At 32.9% G+C, this 5505-nt stretch overlaps 1 non-coding gene across 1 annotated transcript; it reads left to right on the top strand.

Moving 5' to 3' along the window:
• Nucleotides 1-3827: 3827 nt before the first annotated feature.
• On the top strand, nucleotides 3828-3898 carry TRNAR-UCU (transfer RNA arginine (anticodon UCU)). The gene has a single exon. It is a non-coding gene; the product is annotated as a tRNA-Arg (tRNA).
• Nucleotides 3899-5505: the final 1607 nt, after the last annotated feature.

Raw genomic sequence — 5505 nt, 5'->3', positions numbered from 1 at the left:
TTTGGATTGATTTTTAGTTTTCAAAATATTATAATTAGATATTATTTATCTTGTTACTGATGCTTTTGGTGACCTAAATTTTTACACAAGGCAAGTGTCTCATTTACTTCACCCTAGTTCAGACCCTGGCAAATAATGAGATGGATAAATTTAAGTCCAAATATATCTTAATGGAGTAAATGTTCTAATTAAATAATAAATATTGTTGCATTGGATTAAAAATTAATGTTCTTTAAAAGAGATATTTTATAAATATAACTACAAAGAAACATAAAACACTGAAAATTAACATTAATAGGAAGGATGAAAGCTACTTTATGCAAGCAATAAACAAAGGAAAGTTGATGCACTGTATTAATATAAAACAAAGTAAAATTTAAGGTTAAATGTAATTTTGGAAACAAGAAAAATATTCAATGAAGTAGAAGGTAGAGATACTAAATTTATAAACATATAATTATACATTTGTGTGCTTTTAGTAGTATTGTCCCAAAATAGATGGTATAAAAGGATAAATATACAAATAAAAAGTAATAAATATTTAATAAAACATTTGCATTAAGTGGTAGAACAGTCCATAAATCATTAACTATATACAGTAATTAAATAACATAATTAATATACTTGCTTACTTGACAGATAACCCAATAGATATGAAGCATACGTTCCTTGCAAACACGTAATAGTATACACAATCTAATTGAATATATGCTGGGTCATATTGCAAATCTCAAGAAATTCCATTTTAATGAAAGCACATCAGATATGTGTTCTGTCTACTGTAGAATACAGTTGTTGTTGTTAGTTGCCATCTAGTCGATTCTGACTCATAGCAACCCTACAGGACAGAGGAGAGCTGCCCCATAGAGTTTCCAGTGAGTGGCTGGTGGATTTGAACTGTTGACCTTTTCGTTAGCAAGCCTAGCTCTTAACTACTATGCCATCAGGGCTCCAAACTTCAACTAGGAAACTAATGTAAAAAGATAATTTGGAAATTAAGCAAGGTAATGCTTAAAACAAAAGATTAGACAACTGATCTGAGAGGTTTTTTTTTTCCTAACGTAAGTGTTTAATGCTATAAATTTTCTTCTAAGCACTACTTTGGCTGCACCTTATAAATTTTGACGTGTTTTCATTTTCATTTAAGCTTATATATATATATATACATTATATATAATATTTTATATATAATATATATGTATATGTGTTTATATAAATATATATATATATAAATAAATTTCCCTCAAGGCTTCCTCTTTGACTCATGTGTTATTTAGAACTGTGTTGTCTCACTCCAAGTATTTGGGGATTTGTGGGACATTTGTTTCTGATTTCCAATTAAATTCAGTTATGATCAGTGACCATACTTCATATGAGTTTTAATCTTTTAAAGATTTTCTTATGATCCAAAATATGGTCTATCTTGGTGTGAGCTCTATGTGCACTTATAAGAGTACTGTTTATTCTGCTGTTGTTGTGTACAGTGTTGTGTAAATGTCAATTAGGTCAGTTGATTGATAGTGTTACTCAGGTCTTCCATATTCTGCATACTTGTTCTCTATCAATTATTGAGCCTTCACCTATAAATGTGCATTTGTCTTTTTTTTTAACCCTATCATTTGTTCTTTTTGTGCTTTTTTTCTTTATGAATTTTGAAACTCTGTTGTTAATGCATACAAGTAATGATTATCATGTCTTCTTAGAAATTTTACCTTTATTGCGATATAATGACCTTATTTATTCCTGGCAATAGCCTTTCTTCTGAAGTCTACTTTGTTTGACACTAATAACAGTACTCCAACTTTCTTTTGGTTGTGGTTTGTAAAGTGTATCTTTTGCCATTCTTTTTACTTTTATCCTATCTATATATTTGTATATGAAGAGGGTATTTTTTTTGTAGAGATTCTATAGTTTATTTTTTTTTTATCTGTCAGTACCTGTGTTTTAATTAGTGGGTTTAGACACCTCACATTTAATATCATTATTGATACTGTTTAGTTTAAAATCTACCATTTAGATAATTATTTTTTTAATTTGACTTATTATCTTTTTTTAAATGTTTCATTTGAGAGAAATATTTCTGATTTCATTTTGTCAGCTCTGTTGACTTATAATTTACACCTCTTTAAGAAAAAGTTTAGTGGTTGACTTGGAGCTGACAACACACATCTTTAATTAATCAGAGTCTACTTTCAAGTAATCCTTAGCCTACTTCACATGCAGTGCAATGCAGTGTAAGGACCTAATAACAGCATATTCCCACAGGAATGTTGCTAGTGTTTTTCTATTTTCATGGACAGTTACTTTTTTAAGAGCATCAACTAAAAGGAAAGGAAAATAATCTTATTTTACAATAATTTATTTCATTTCCAGTGAACTTTATTTTTTTAATGCACATTCAAGTTCTGCCTGGAATTATATTCCTTTTGCCTAAAAAAACTTTTTAAACCTTTCGTATAGAGTATGCATTCTGATACTAAATTCCCTCAGTATTTGTCTGAGACAGTTATTTACTTTCATTCTTTTTTTTTTTTTTCGTTTCTCACAGTATTTTCTCTGGGCATAGAATTCTCGTTTGATAGAACATTTTTCTTCTTTCTGCACTTTGTAAATGCTGCTCTATTTTCTTCTAGCCTGCATGTTTCCTGAAGAGAAGTCATATATCTTAAATAAGACATCGGTCAATGGGCCAATGACTGAGTATTTATTTGATGACATATGAAAACTGGCTCACTGGGTGGAACAAACACAATTTGAGTTTATATTCCATGCTATGTAAAAAGGCATATCCCATAAGAATCAAAGATCTAATTGTTAAAGATAAAACTATAAAGTTAACAAAGACCAACAGATGTTAACAGAGGTGAATACCTCCTGGACATCATAGCCTCTAACTGAGGCTTTGTATCAACAAGAGAACACTATAGACAAAATTAACTAACCAGCTGTTTACTATTAGCAAAAAATACTTGCAATGACTAAAACCACACAGGTCTAATATCTATAGGATACAAAGAACCCTTGCTAATCTATGGAAAAAAAAAAAAAAAGGAGAGCAAATCAAAATTAGAAAAAAAAAAAAGCATAGGTTCTGAACCTACATTTCACAGAAATGGAGACCCAAAAGAAGGCTACTAAGACAAAGACATATTAATATATGCATTACAGTGGTAAATATTTTTTAAACACTAGATAATGCAAGAGTTTCTGGAGAGGTGGGCATAAGAGAAATTGTACGAATCTTATGCACTGGAGGTGGGAGTTTAAACTGGTCCAGCCACTCTAAAGACTAAGGTGACAGTATGAAGTTAAATTATATATATATATGCTATGATCTAGATAAAGTTACACTCTAGATGTATATTCCAGAGTAATTCTTCCACCGGTATAAGAAAATGCATAAGAATATCCATCCCAGTGTTGTTTTTAGTAGCAGTGACTTAGATGCAATCCAAGCACTCCTCCCTGGAGGGAATGAACAATAAAATGTGGTACATGAACACTTTGTAGTCTCAGTGAGTAGAAAAAGCAGATTAGATCCAAACACAGACATGAATAAGTCTTTATAATATTGTATTGAGTGAAAAAAGAAATAGAATAAGTTTAGAACATTATAAGATGTTGAATATATGCTGGGTCATAAATATAAAAGCACGTGAAAATAAATTATGCGTATCAAGTATATCAGAATCATCAGAATGCTTATATTGGGAGAGGAATGTAAGTAGAGAATGGGTTACAAGGACAGGGAAAAAGGAAAGAAGAATGAAGGAAGGAAGGAGAATTGCATAGGTCCATGATAACGGTGTGCAAGGAACTAAGGAAGGGCGGTGGTGGTTCAGTGGTAGAATTTTTGTCTTCTGTATGGGAGATCTGGGTTCAATTCCCAGCCACTGCACCTCAAGTGCAGCCACCACCACACATTTGTTGGCAGAGGGTTGCATGTTGCTATGATGCTGAACAGGTTTCAAGGGAGCGTCCAGACTAAGACAGACTAGGAAGAAAGGCCTGGCAATCTACTTCTAAAAAATCAGCCATTGAAAACCCTACAGATCACAATGGTTTTATTCAGTTGTTCACGGGGGTTGCCATGAGTTGGGGACCAATTTGAAGGCAGCAGACAAAAGAAACTCAGGATTGTAATTAATCCCACACTGTATTTCAAAATAAAAAAAAAGATTAAATATAAATGTACAAATATTTCAATAGGAATATAGCTAGATACATGATTAAACAGATGGATAGAAAGACTAGTAAGTTGAATGATGGCTCCCAAAAAGGATATGTTCACCTAGAATCTATGAATGTGACCTTATTGGAAAAAAGGGTCTTTGTAGATGTGATTAAGTTAAGGATCTTGAGATGGGATCACCCTGGATTATCCGGGAGGGACCCTAAATCCAGTGACAAGTATCCTCATAAGAGAAAGGCAGAGGGAGAATTGAGACACACAGAAGGCCCTGTGAAGCAGGAGGAAGAGATTGGAATTGTAACACCACAGCAATGGGAATGCCTTGTACCCCTAAAAGCTGGAAGCAACAAAGAAGGACTCTTCCCTACAGCCTTCGGGGAGTGTGGTCCTGCCGACACCTTGATTTTAAACTTCTGGCCTACAAAAATATGAAAGAATAAATTTCTGATGCTAAAGTTACCAAGTTTGTGGTAATTTGTTACGGCAGCCACAGAAAACTTATACAGACATAGCCAGTCATCCAACTGCCATCAAGTTAATTTCAACTCACAGCAAAACCACGTGTATCAGGGTAGAACTCTGCTTCATAGGGTTTTCAATGGGTAATTTGTTCCAAGTAGACAAGCCTTTCTTCTGAGGAGCCTTGGGTGGACTAGAAACTCCAAACTCTTTGTCACCTGTCAAGCACATGAACCGTTTACACCACCCAGAGACAAAACTTAAAGTCTACATTGGAATAAGAACATTTCAAAAGCTGCTGAGACTCAATTTTAACATACCAACTTGACCAACATACTATTTGAGTAGGAAGTTCAAGATTTTTCTTAGTGTACTTCTAACCCCTTGAAATTAAATGCTCAAGTTAAATGTAGACGAGTAAAGCTTGATGAATATGAGATTTCTTAATAACATTTCTTATAATGTCATGTAAAATTTATTTTAAATGTACATTAATTTAGAGCACTCTAGGCTAATTTCTTCTCCAAAGGCCCAGGATTTTTTTTTTTTTTCCTAACACGAAGGTGAATTTCCTCCTTTATAATATTCCTCTAATCCACCCTATAGTCCGCAAACTAACTAGAGCAACTGGCTACAACTAGCTACAACTTTATTTATTTATAAATTGCTAGAAAAAAATCATCCTGGACAATAACCAAGTCTTCTCAAAGAATAGTCTGGTGATGTGCATTCTGTAAACATAAGGAAAGCAACAAATAACACCAGAACATGAATCTATATGGTATTGCACTTGATCCTCACAAGCAGCTCACTGAAATGGAAAATCTGTATATTTTTCATTATGAATATACCGC

This window comes from Elephas maximus, chromosome 5 (assembly GCF_024166365.1).
Source record: "Elephas maximus indicus isolate mEleMax1 chromosome 5, mEleMax1 primary haplotype, whole genome shotgun sequence".
Classification (NCBI taxonomy): Eukaryota; Metazoa; Chordata; class Mammalia; order Proboscidea; family Elephantidae; genus Elephas; species Elephas maximus.
Note: the sequence above shows the minus strand (reverse complement) of the source record. Positions and strands in the feature narration are given on the sequence as shown.